Genomic DNA, 13,937 nt, shown 5'->3' on the forward strand with positions numbered 1-13,937 from the left:
GACGGTGACCTTATTTGGAAATTGTGTCTAATCAAGTTACGATGAGGTCGCGCTGGGTTAGAATGAGCCCTAATCCTATGACTCGTGTCCTTATGAGAGGAGGAAATTCGGACTCAGACCCACCCACACCGAGAAGACTGTCATGTGACGACCGCACAGAGCCGGGATGGGGGCAGAATGGGCTGGCGGAGCAGGGGCAGGGGCCCTCCGAGTCCCCAAGCAGGAGCCAGCCCTGCTGACCCTCAGGAGCTGGGAGAGCCTCCCGGAGACTGCAGACGCCCCATCCCTGGGTGAGGGAGACGGGCGGCCCAACCCTATGCCGTGTGACACTATGTCTGTCGTGGGCTCCGGAGATGAGCCTGCCTGGGAACCCAGCTCCTTCCCAGGCTGACTGGGACCTTGAGCCAGCCCTCAGCCACTTCTTATATGAAGCTAGGAGAATAATCACACTTGGTCTGTGAGATGGCTCTGAGGGTTCCAGGAGACAGTGTGGAGCCCTGACCAAACAAAGTTGGCCCCACAGGGAGCACTCACCAAGCAGACCCGCTGGAGAACATATCCTCTGGTCCATTCAATCCAGCCCAGGGCAACAGGGATGAGGGAGGCCTTCCTGAAGGCTGCAGGGCCTGAATGGAGACTTGACGTGAGCAGAGGATGACAGCTGGAATCTACTCGGAAACAAGCCCGAGCAGGAGAGGAGAGGAGCATGGAGGAGCCTGGGAGACGGTGAAAGGACACGTGCTGGGCTCTTCTCCTGGCCCTGCTGTGTGATCACAGGGTAATTGCTCACCTTTCCTGGCCCACTGGGGCTGTTAGGAAGGCCCCACATCGAAGGCCCACCAGGGTGGTCTCCTAAGACCCTTCCATGGCAGGAGCTCTTCACTGTCCCCAGGATCCATTCTCCACCTCTTCCTTTAGTCCTCTGCTGCCCGCATGGCACCAGGAAGGAAGCCTCACCTCCAGACTCTCTTGCAGCTGGGCATGGCCGTGAGAAGCAAGAGCACACGTCATGTGACTCCTCTGGGAAGTCTCAGAAGGGAGGAACGTGAGCTGTTTGTCTCAGCCAAGAGGAGCCTATGGGGATGTGATGACCAAGGGCGAGGTGTGAGGGCCCTGGATGGAAGCCTCAAACAGAAGAAGGACATTGGCTGAAAACCTGGCGAATCTGAAAAAAGTATCAGTTCAGTTCAGTCGGTCAGTCATATCCGACTCTTTGCGACTCCATGGACTACAGCATGCCAGGCTTCCCTGTCCATCACCAACTCCCGGAGCTTGCTCAAACTCATGTCCATCGAGTTGGTGATGCCATCCAACCATCTCATCCTCTGTTGTCCCCTTCTCCTCCTGCCTTCAATCTTTCTCAGCATCTGGGTCTTTTCCAATAAATCAGTTATTCACATCAGGTGGCCAAAGTATTGGAGTTTCAGCTTCAGCATCAGTCCTTCCAATGAATATTCAGGACAGATTTCTTTAGGATGGACTGGTTTGATCTCCCTGAAGTCCAAGGGACTCTCAAGAGTCTTCTCCAACACCACAGTTCAAAAGCATTAATTCTTCGGCACTCAGCTTTCTTTATATTCCAACTCTCACATCCATACCCGAATAAAGTATGGAGTTTCATTAATGATAATGTATCAGTATTGACTCATTAATTATAACAAGGGCGTCCCTGGTGGCTCAGTGGTAAAGAATCTGCTTGCAATAAGGCAGGAGATGTGAGTTCATTCCCTGATCCGGAAAGATCCCATGCCATGGAACAACTAAGCCCAAACACCACAACTACTGAACCTGTGCTCTAGAGCCCAGAAGCCACAAGAGCTGAGCCCAAGTGCCAGAACTACCGAAGCTCACAAGTCCTAGACACCGTGCTCTGCAACAAGAGAAGCCCGGGCAACGTGAAGCCTGTGCTCCGCAACTGGAGGAAGCCCGCACAGCAAAGCACAACCCCAGCACAGCCAAAACTAAAACAATAATACCAAAAATAAAAACAGTTCTAAAACTCTTTTTTTCTGAAAAGAAGGAAGGCATATACTTTCTTCTCTCCCTCCATCCTGCCATCAGAAACTTGGATGTGATGCCCAGGGCTCAGGCAGCCATCTTGGACCATAAGGAGGAGGGCCACCCTGTAGGAGGCTGAAAGGAGTCTTGTCCCCTGTTACACTCACGGAAGCAGCACACCAGCCCTGCATGTCTTCTTTTAGGCTACGGAATCAAATACGGTGTGTTTAAGCCACCATCCATTACTTATTTTTGTTTGTTTGTTTTGTCTTCCTCATTGGAGCCTAATCCCAATGGAGACGCTGTCTATCTCTTTAAATGACATCAGACCTCAACAAAATTCCATTTGGGAAACTTTCCCATACGATGTGATCTTGGAAAACAAGTAGCCTCTCTCCCCCCATGTTCTCCCGAAGTTCCCTCATTAAGTGTTTAGAGGCAGGCCCACTAGACACTGATCCACGACTCCCCGGCTGAACGGGATGAGACAAATATGTTCCATTCCAACTCTTTAAAAAACATCCAGACCAACTCGATGGCATTTTGGTACTCTTCCAGTTGCAGGAGTTAAAATTTATGTCCTGTTCATCAAGATAACACAGAGGGCAGAGTCTGGTGTTCTCTCGGTCCTCACACTGGCAGGTAAAGCTGATGCGGCTTCAGCGTCGCACCATAGGATGAAAAGCACAGAATCAGTAGAATGTGATTTACTCTGGTTCTGCTGTCCCGACGTTTACACAGATGTCAGATGAGTGGAGAACGCAGCGGGAGGAACACATTAGGGTAAATTATTGCATCTGAAAAGAGGGAGTATCGTAAAAACGTTAAAAGGGAAAGTAAGTATTTATGACTCGAGTTGCCAGTAATTTTATCCCCCATTTGCCTCCTTGTGTGAGGTAATTAGAGCCTCCTCCACGTGAAGCTCCCACTTCCAATGGGCTTGGGTGGGGCTGATGAGTCCCCAACCCTGACCACGCCTGCTGAGTTATCCTCCCCAGAGAAGGCCAGGCACGCACCTGGGGGCGTGTTCTCTGGTGTGGACAGGAAGAAGGGGCTGAAGGCTCTGGGAGTGAGGGTCCTTAGTGGTGGACACATTGCACTGTGTTTCAGAAGCCTCATCTCCTGGACCCTGACTGTATGAGGACCATTGCACCCATCTTACAGATGAAGAGAATGAGCCCCAAAGTGACGTTCGGGCTAAGAAGCAGTGGAGCCCGCTTTGCGGTTCTGTCTTTTGCTCCTGAGCTGTTTCTTCATCTGCCTTCCCCTCTGCTGGACATCAAGTGTCTCAACAAAGTCCACTTGAAAGGGTTGGTCCCTTTGGGCTGCTGTTTTAGAAAACCCAGACTGTGGGTGAGGACCAGCGGCAGTGGAGCAGAAATCCGTGTTTCTCCCAGGGCAGTGGCCCCCAGTCCTCTCACCTGGGGGCCGCGGTGCAGTGTAGACCCCTCGCCCACGCCTGGACCTCCAAGCTGAGCACATCTGTGGGGCCACAGCTGGAATCTGCGTTGCAACATCTGCCTGGAGAAGAACCTCCTGAACCATGGTCTGAGACACCCTGACAGAAAGATTGAGAATCCCAACTCTGGACTTGGCGGCCACCACACATAGCAGGGCTTCCCGACTGGCTCAGTGGTAAAGAATCCTCCTGCCAAAGCAGGAGATGTGGGGCCAGTCTCTGGGTCAGGAAGATCCCCTGGAGGAGGAAATGGCAACCCCTTCCAGTATTCTTGCCTGGAGAATCCCATGGACAGAGGAGCCTGGCAGTCAGCGGTCCATGGGGTCACAAAGAGTTGGACACGACTGAGCGGCTGAGCAACAGCAGCACACAGCAGAGTCACACACGCTGTCCCCTGGTGTGACTGGCTCCAGATGAGGTTTCTGCAGACAGCTTCAAGCCCTGGCCTGTCCCCTCCATCCCGTGTGTGGTCTCTCCAGGACTTGGTTTCCTTGTCTGTGAAACAACAGGGTCAGCATCTTATCTCGCAGGTTGTCACGAGGCCAGAGGGCTCTCTGCTTCTCCCTGTCTCTTTGCATAGATGGTCTTCTTGTGCGTGGGAAATGCACTGTCCATCTCACTTTCCCAGAGAAAACTACACAGTTGAGCCTGTGTTCCTCAGGAAGGGGCTGGAGTCCCTTGTCCTTAGAAATGACCACAGACTCTCTAACCAAGTGTTCCCAGGTCCTAATCAAGCCCTGGGAGATACTTTAATCCACTCAGTGGGGCTTGCTGGTTGACAGCTAACCACAAGTGATCTCTCTAATTAGTAGTCTCAGGATATTAGCACATAAGCTTCATGAACACCCACCCCGTATATATTCCTAGACTCCCCGGCTTGTGTGTATCAGGCATTTAAACACAGGGAGCCACCATCCTAACCACGGTCATTGCTACAGACTGGATATTTGTGTCTCCACCCCACCCCCATTCCTGATCCATAGAAACCTAATCTCCAGTGTGGTGGTACGAGGAGGTGGGGCCTGGAGGTCATTATATCCTGAGGGTGGAGTTCTCGTAAATGGGGTTAGTGCCCTTAACTAAGATGCAGGGGTCTCTTGCCTTTTCTGCCATGTGAGGACACAGCAAGAAGGTGGCCTTCTATGAACCAGGAAGTGGGCTCTCAGCACACACCAAATCTGCCAGCACCTTGATCTTGGACCTCCCAGCCTTTAGAACCATAAGAGATAAATGTTTATAAGTCACCCCGTCAAGGGTCTTCTGTCCTAGCCATTCACGTGGACGAGGATCATCATCAATCACATCATTGCCATCACCACCTTCACCCTCATCACTGTGACCATCACCACTGTCATCCTCAAAACCAGCTCACGTCACACCTCCCATGCACCTGGTGCTGTTCCAGGCAGTTTACAGGCGTACCTTATTTCACTGTGTTTCGCTTTATTGTGCATCGCAGGTATCAGCATTTTCTATAAAGTGAAGGCTGTGGCAACCCTGAGCTGAGCAAATCTATCAGCTCCATTTTTCCAACAATATTCACTCAATCCACGTCTCTGTGTCACATTCTGAAATTCTCTCAATATTTTGAACTTGTTATATTTGTAATAGTGATCTGTGATTAGTGACATATGCTATTGCTTTGATGTTATAGCATTGTTAACAATAAAGTATTTAACAATGAAATATTTTTACTTGAGGTAAGAATTGCTTTTTACCTTGCACATTGTTTTTTTAAGACTAGGGTCTTGTAATAGTAATAATAATAGTAATGCTATTGCAATCCAGTAGACTCGAGCACAGTGAACATAACATTTTTATTGAAGCAGAGTTGATTTACAATGTTATGTTGGTTTCAGGTGTACAATATAACTTTTATATGCACGAGCAATAAAAAAATTTGTGTAACTCTCTTCATTGCAATGTTCGCTTTCTCACAGCATCTGGATCTGAAGCCGCTGTGTCTCCAAGGTGTGCTTGTATTCACGTTAGTTCAACACGACAACCTTTTTAGATAGACACATTATTACAGTTACGTCCTCTCTTATTTTACAGATGGAGAAACTAAGGCACAGAGAGGGTAAGAAATCTGCCCAAGGGCCCCCAGCTAGAAAGCCAGAAGCCTGGCAGTTGGGCATGAAGAGTTTATACTCTTGACGTTCACTCCAAATTGCTGTGTAGCTGGAGGGGCCAAAAGAGAAAATTCCATTGCATTTCCAACACAGCCTTTCAGAATAGTTGAACACACTCTATCGTGTTTTTTTTTTTTTAAATTTAGAATTTATAATCTATATTTAAAGAGTAAACTCAAATTATAGGGGAAACAGCTCTTATGTAGGCAGAGGTGTGCACGCTGAGTTGGGGTGTGTGTGTGTGTGCCTGTGGGCTAGTTTCATTCAGACTAGCTCATCTGATCCAGAGAACTAGGAGTGGTCCACATATTCTGCCAAGTCAGATGGACTGGTAGCTGAGGCCGTTGCTCTCCTGGAGAGGTCTATGGACAACCTTTATGAGCATCTTTGCAGAGCACATTGATTATTTTAATTTTTTCCCACCTTTGCAGCAGAATTCTTGCCTGCAGAGTACCCTTCTTGCCTTAAAGGTGTGTTGAAACCCGGCTTCTGCTCACAAGCCTCAGTTCTGCTGCCTAAAATAACACTCCAGGATGCTGGCAAGGGAATAGTACACTTCCTGCGAGTGTTCAATCCACATTCTCCCAAAAATAACACGGAGACTGTTAACACCTGCACTTTCCAACGCTTCCTCGCTAACAACGGAGATTAATGGGCTCCACTCAGAACGGACCTCTCTGACCTCATCTATGAAGTCGGCGAACTCAGGAAATTGCCTGCTAATCCAAATCTTGATAATCCCAGCATTCTGACATTCTTTTTTCCCTCCCCCTTTGCAGCCCCCAAGTGCCCCATCTGAACTGAATTACAGCTTTCAAAGTTTTGATAAGATACTAAGCAGATTATGCTCCACAAATAACTTCTAACGTGGCTTGTGCAGATTTGTTGAGTGGAGAGATCAGAAATGATGCAGTTTAACAGAATGAAAAGTGGCCTGATTAACCCGAGAGTCGGTCCATTAGCAGAAAGAAGGAAATAAGAGGAAGGAGGGGAAACGGGAGGATGGAGGTCTCCCAGGGGCAGTTCTTTGTCCTGTTGCAAACGTGTCGGGCGGGTGAAGATGCAGACCTGTTTCCACCTGTGAGGTGCCTCGTGGACCACAGAACCCCCATTCACACCACCCTCAACCCCCTTGTGTAACCGTCCACAGTAGGTCCTTGGAGGCCCGTTTGTAAACGGGTGAGGCAAATGAGGATAGCCAGGGAGAGCCTGGGCTTGAACCCCAGTGTCCCAGCTTCCCTCCAGTCGGCTCTGAGCTCCTTCTTGTTTCCGTTGCAGAGCCCACCCCTGGCACACAGTAGGTGCTCTTTAAATGCACCATGAAAGTCAAATAGCCTGCACTGGTCCCTCCCCCTCTCAACTGGTGAGATCTGTGATCTCTCGGTTCTAGATTCCCTGAAACTTATGCCTACCTTGCCTGTTACTTTACTCCCGTGGAAGCGCCTGTTAAGACGTTTCCATTCATACTTGGGCAGTATATGCCTGAGAAAAATCTTCAAATGTTTGAAAGGGTCTATGAGGGGAACATTATCCTCCTGCCCGCGTCTGTTCCCAGGTGGCCGGCACTAATACTGCACAGAGGTTCTCCACCTCCAGGTGCAGGTAGATTTCCATCTCCTGGCCCCCCAGTGGCTGGGGGATCAGGTGGCAAGTGCCGACCAGGGACTTGTGAGCAGAAGTGACGTGTTAGGGACATCGCTGATGGTCTAATGGTTAAGACTCTGTGCTTCCGATGCAAGGGGTGAGGGTTTGGACCCAGGCTGGGGAAGTAAGATCCCACTTGTCTCACAGCATGACTCAAAACAAACAAAAAAAGTGACACGTGTTACTTCCAGGCTGAAGCTCACTGTCAGCGCAAGACCTCCAGAGCTCTCTGACAAGCAGCATTGTCAGAGATGGTGACGGCTCTGTCAGCCTCCCTCCCTGAGTGATCTATGAGCAGAGAGCCCCTGCTGTCCTGTGACCGTCGTGTACAGATGAGAACCAAACGTCTGTCATGTAAGCCACTCAGACTCCGGGCGTGGCTAGTTACTGCAGCATCCACATGCCTCTCCTGACAAAAGACCCAGCTTCTCAGATCCCCCTTTGGAAGCTCCCACTCTTACCATTTGCTTAATATCCCTCCAGATATAACCAGAACATGTACCAGCTGTGCTCTCTCTTGCTGTTAATTTTCAGTTACGGTATCTTAGGGATACTTCCATATCAGTGTATAAATACCTGCCTTATTCATTTTTTGAACAGCTAAATCATATTATACCCAAAGTGTATACCGCCATTCATTTAAACAGTGCCCACCTGTTGGGCATTTAGTTTCCAGTCTTTTGCCACTCCAGCGCTGCAATGAATGACCTTGTATGCAATTATATCTCAGGCTGTTTCATCACTAGAGCAGCTGAGGCGCTCTGTTTCTTCATTTATAACATGGAAATAATACTAGGACCCACCTCTCAGTATGACTGAAGTGCTCTAGCATGTAGCGAATGAATGCATATGTAAAAAAATCATTTTTATTAGTGACTTTTAGGTAAACCAGCGAGATCTAAAGAAGCAAAACAAATTTCCTACATGGAATAACATTCAGTGAAGGAAAGGACGGAAAATGTTAGCGTCACGTTATCATTTTTTCCTTCTTAAATTAATTTTTTATGGGAGGATAGTTGCTTTACAACGCTGTGTGGGTTTCTATTGTGCAGCAAGATGAGTCAGCCATACATACACGTATGTGCCCTCCCTTTGGGACTTGCTTCCCCTTTCACCAGAGAGCATGAACCAGAGTTCCTTGTGCTATAACAATGTACTCTCACTCCTTACCTATGCTATGCACGGTAGCAATAGTGTGTATGTGTTCCGGTCTCCCCGTTCTTCACGCCTCCCTCATGTTGTTACTAAGATTCGTCCATTATCATTGAATAAGCCACATACAGCGGGTTTCCTTCCTCTGCTCACCGGCTTGTTCCTCCTCTCGCTTGGCGGCCTTTATTTTCTGAGCATCTGCTGTGAGTTCTCGTGATGCTGCGACAGAGAACACCAAGGGGCATCACACACAGAAGCACAAGCTACCACCATCCCCATTTGACTTGAAAATCAGAAATAAAACTAGCATCATTTTCTGTACCGCCCAAGACTTTGCTCAACTTGGCTGCTTTATGCAGATGTGTGCAAGCGTCGTGACAGGCAGTTTAGAACATTTCACCACCTCAAAAAGAAATCCTGTACCCTTTAGCGACCTTTCCTATTTCCCCATTCCCCAGCCCAGTCAGCCTCTCAACGTGCTCCCTATCTGTATGGATTTGTCTGTGCTGGACGTCCCGTATCCATGGAATCATACAGCATGGGCTTCTGCATCTGACTTCTCTCCTTCGGCAGTGGTTTCAGGATTCACCCACACTGTAGCTTGTGTCAGTGTGCCCTTCCTTTCTGGGACTGAGTCCTGTTCCATGTTGGGCGTGGACGACATTCCGTTCATCCATTCACCTCTCTTGATGGACATGTGAGTTGCTTCCACTTTTCAGCTCTAGGGAATAATGCTGCTGTAATTGTCTGTGTACAAGTGTTCATGTGGGCAGAGGTTTTCAGTGCTCTTGGGTGTGTACTCAAGAGTGGAACTCCTGGGTCATGTGGTGACCCTACATTTCATTGTTTGGGAAACCACCAGATGATTTACCAGTAGCCATACCATTTTCCCTTCCCACTGCAGAATACAAGGGTGCCACCTTCTCCACATCCTTCCTAACACTTGTTATTTTCTGACTTCTTAGAATGATTTCTCTTTCCTGCCCTGAATCCAGAGGGAAACAGTATCTAATTGAGGAGGAGCATCATAGTTAAAAAGCCTGTTCCTGATGTAAGTCTCCCATCAGTTGCTGACATTTCTATAAGGTGTGACACTCTGCAAAGCATCTACAGATACAGAAACTCACAGAACCTTCCCAAGATCTCTGGGTGTTGGATAGGGGGGATGTTATTCCCATTTTACAGATGAGGAAACAGGCTCACACAGGTTCTAAGCCTCCTAAGTTCACACCGCAGGACTAGAACCCCAGGTTTTCCAACCCTCAGTCCAAGCTTCTCTCCATTACAACCCCAGGCTCCCCTGGGAGCCCTGTTTGAGGCATTTCATCCATTACACTGGTCAGGTCGACCAGTTGCTCTGTAATTAACTACTCAGAGGAAATAAGAACAGCCTGAGGCTGCCATTTTAGATGCTGGCTTAATCAAAAGTTTTAAATTAGTTCTGAGCAGCTTGGTTGCGAAAGCAGGATTGAGCTTTTTGTAGTGACTTCCAGCAGCGAGGGAAGAGGTCGTGCCACCGAGGCTCTATTGTTTAGCATCTCAGGGCCCCAGCTCGTCACAGGAAATCCACAGCAAGGTGAAGGCCGTGCTTGCCAAGTCTTTGAAAGCAGTTCCTCCTGCCAGAGAGTTCCTTACAGAAGCCACAGTCCACCCAGACTTCCCGGGGCACTTTCTGCAGAACAAAGAAAAACTGTATTTTTCTGGACCAGACACAGTGCAGAGCTTGATATTCCTCAGTGGAGGTGAAGACTGAAGTGATGCCCAGGGTTTGAAAACAAACCGAGTAAAACTGGGAGCTGCAGGGATGTCCCCTAAGAGTGTCGGTTAATAGACAATGGCCTGTGGATTAGACACAATCCAAGCATCCATTAAAACATTCTATGTGAGAAGATGCCTATGGCCTGGAAAAACACTTATGGCATCTGAGGAGGTGAAACAAGCGGGTAATGACATAGCTGGTTCTCAGCTGGGGAGAAATGTCTGTATGGCAGCATCTGGAGGCACTTTTGGTTGTTAAAAGTTGAGTGAGTTCTTGGCGTGTGCAGGCAGCCGAGTACCACCAGACATCCTGAAAGCTACAGGGCAGCCCCTCACAACAGATAATCATCCAGCGCAAATCACAGCCGTGCCAAGGCCGAAAGCCCCTTCCCATAATATGCATCATACGATTCCCCTTCTTATTGCATAAAAATGGTATAGATGATTAGAAGAGGTACACCAAATACGCAGTTGCTTTCTTCTCGGCTAAGGGAGAAGGTAGATGATAATGAAATTTTTAGGCTCTTCTGTAGTTTCCAATCTCTATGAACAAAAGGCGTTTATTACTCTGCAGTCATTTAAAAAGTAAAATAAAACGATACCATAACAGTGACGAATAGGGGAGCTCCATCGATGAGAAGTTGCTCATCTCAGTTTCTCAAGCTCAGCTGGGTCGCGACCAGCCCATGGTTTGCGGCTGAGTCATGGAATCTCTCCACGCCTTGGTGTCCTCTTCCGAAAGCTGATGTTTCATATCTGCACTTTGCTTCTTCCCGCTATTTTTTTCCCCTCTTCAAATTCAGTGTAGCAAACATCAGTTATGCTTCTGCAATGAGAAGACATTCCTAGGAACTGAGGGCTCTAGGGATGAAGGAGGTCCGTGCCAGGGCCCAGAGTGAACCCTGATGTAAGCACGGACTCCGGGTGAGGATGACAGGTCAGTACAGGGTCAGCAGTTGTGACACAGGCGCTGCTCGGGTGGGGGTGCTGGTGGTGAGGGAGGCTGTGCCCTCGGACAGGGCCTCCAAGCACAAGAGAGCTTCCATGTCTGCACATTGGCAGCAGTTATTCATTTCGGGGGTTCTTGGTGAGGTTAATAAACCAATGTGGGGCAATGGCTGCACATAGTAGGTCCACAGCAAATGCTTTTTTTACTCTCCCTTAAGGATATGATATGATAGTCCAATGATAGTTCTTATTTTCTTTACAATTTAACTCATGTACTCTTCATTCACTCATCAATATTAATTTGAATGCCTACTAGGTGCCAGGCACCGTACTGTGTACTGACAGGTCAGCAGCAAGGAAAACAGCATTTCTCTCTTACCACACACCTCTTATTGTGTGACAACTCACCTCCAACTTAGTGGCTTAAAACAAGCAACAATTATTACCTCCTCATTTCTGAGGGTCAGGGACTCAGGGACAGCTTAGCCGGTGTTTGGTGGGGATGCATGTGGCTGGAGTGTGGTGGGGCTGCCTTCCCATCTGATGGTTCAGCTGGGGCTGGAGGGGATGCTCCCTGGTGTGGCCGCTCCCTGGTGTGGCCGCCGGCAGGGGGCCTCAGTGCTTCCCCTCGAGGGCTCCTCCAACGGGCTGCTCGAGCATCCTCCCAGCAGAGCCAAGGGCTCCCCTGGAGGGAATGAGCTGAGAGAGACCAGAATAGAAGACGCAACGTCTTTAATGACCAGGTCTCTGAAGTCACACCGTCATTTCCACTAATTCTATTTGTTCGATGTGAGTCATGACCTCTGGCCTGTTCTCAAGGGGAGAAGACTTGGTTTCCATCTCTTGAAATGCCAGCCAGATTCGCTCACGTGGAGATGTCATTCGCCAAGTTTGGCGATGGTGTTCAGTTACGTAACCACCCCTAAGATCAAGACGGAACACCTACCACCCTCTGAGCTCCGCATGCGCCTTCCAGTCAGCTGGCGGCCCTCCTCCCCGTCACCAAGCAACACCCATCTGCTTTCTCTCACTATTGATTACTCCTGCCTGGTTAGGACCCTAACCCAAAAGAAACCACCCAGCACGCATTCTTCTGTGTCTGGCTTCTTTCACGTCATGTTTTAGCGGTTCGTCCGTGTCGTTGTTTCTTCGATTGCCGAGTGGCGTTGCACTGTATGGACGGACCACAGGTTGTCTGCCCCGTTGCCTGTCGGGGCTCTCTGCTCATGATTGTTGGCTGTGACTTCTCTGCCCCTGTGTCAGCGTGTAGCCGGTCTCCTGTTACAGAACCACACCCCTTTGGATTTTCTACTTCCCTGGGGGGCTGGCTCAGGGGGGCTGGCTCAGAGGGCCTGGCACAGGCCACATGCATCTCTTCTGTCCAGTCTAAGCTTCTCGAGAAGCTGAGAACTTAAAAGCTGTGTATTCCTCTTATCTGGGCTGATGGAGAGGTTGGAGGAGGGAAGGGCTGAGATGCTCCAGGTGAGCATCTGTGAGATAATTAGGTAGGTTCCTACCCAGTAAACATTGCCACATGTTGGAGACTCGCAAGTTAATCCAAGGAGCCTCGTGCTAGGGGTCCAGCCCGGAGCCCCACCAGCATCTGCGCAAACTGGGGCTGGATCTCCTGGGTTTGCAGCAGTGTCCAGCCTCTGTGTGTGAGAGAGGGGCCAGCAGGTGCTGCCTTGCTTTGTCCTCAAGTCTTGGACACTGGGGGCCACCTCATGAGTCCAAGAAGCGGGCTCACTCAGGGTTTTTCTCATAGCTGGCAGCAGCTTCTGGTGGGCCACGGGTTCCCTGGGAAATGAGCCCTGAAACACAGAGGTTTCTCTTGAGAGTTCTGATAGTATCTCCCTGTGTTGGGAGTTGGTGGGGGTGAAGCACTGCCCAGGGTGGGGAGGTTGGATTGTAAGGTCACGATCACAAAGCCCTGGCCTGTCCTGGGAGGAGCTGCCCTGGATCTGAGGTTTGACTTGTCACTAGAGGTGGGCACCTGAGCAGGCCTTAGCAGCAGGCCATCAGTGGCCCCTGTGGGGAGGGACAGTGGGCGCAGAGGGGCTGGACGGGGCTGCACATCACTGCCAGCAGGCCCGCTCGTCACCTGGCCCCCAAGGAATGGTTCCTTGAGCATGCCGCAGGGGTAGACTTGAGACGCTGTGACAGAGAAACACGGCCAGGAAGCATAGAAGCTTTGCTCTCTGGCCCTTTAAGGAAACCTTTGAGGGAGGAAACCATCCTCCCTGATCTATTACCCGTATAGTGCATCAAGACCAGCATTAAAAATATAAATAAATGAGGATAAAAATTATCACTGCACACTGCTCTTGGGGAGGTTGGTGTTGCCCCATGAGTCTCTGCTCTGGGTTCTGAGATCTAGACTGCCTGTCTGAGTCAGAGGGTAGAGGGATGGTAACAGCCCCCAAAACTTGGAGGCCCCACTTTGTGGTGATCATTTCCCCCTTCCCTCATCCCCGGCGGGTGCCAGCACCCATAAGCACAGAACCCAGCCTTGAAAGCCTGAAGGAGCAGGACGTCACAAACCCGTTTGGAAAGCCCCGGACATCCATCTTAAGGCAGCTGAGTGCTGAAGGCTGCGAGGTCTCTGAGCAGCGTGGTTGAGGGCCCTTGGCCAGGCCAGCCCCGGGGGTCCTGGCTCAGCGTTTTCCCTTCTAAGTAGTTCCTGCTATGCTTGAGCAGGAACAGCACAGGCTGAGGGCAGCGGCTTTCAGGTTTGGGAAAGTCACAATCCTCCTCCTGCCACCACCGGGCACAGGGCTGGGCCCACGGGAGGGCCCGGGAGTTCTGATCCTGCAGGGCCGGGCCAGGGAATGAGATGGCGCATCTCT

The sequence above is a fragment of the Oryx dammah genome, unplaced genomic scaffold, assembly GCF_014754425.2.
Source record: "Oryx dammah isolate SB20612 unplaced genomic scaffold, SCBI_Odam_1.1 HiC_scaffold_13, whole genome shotgun sequence".
Lineage (NCBI taxonomy): Eukaryota > Metazoa > Chordata > Mammalia > Artiodactyla > Bovidae > Oryx > Oryx dammah.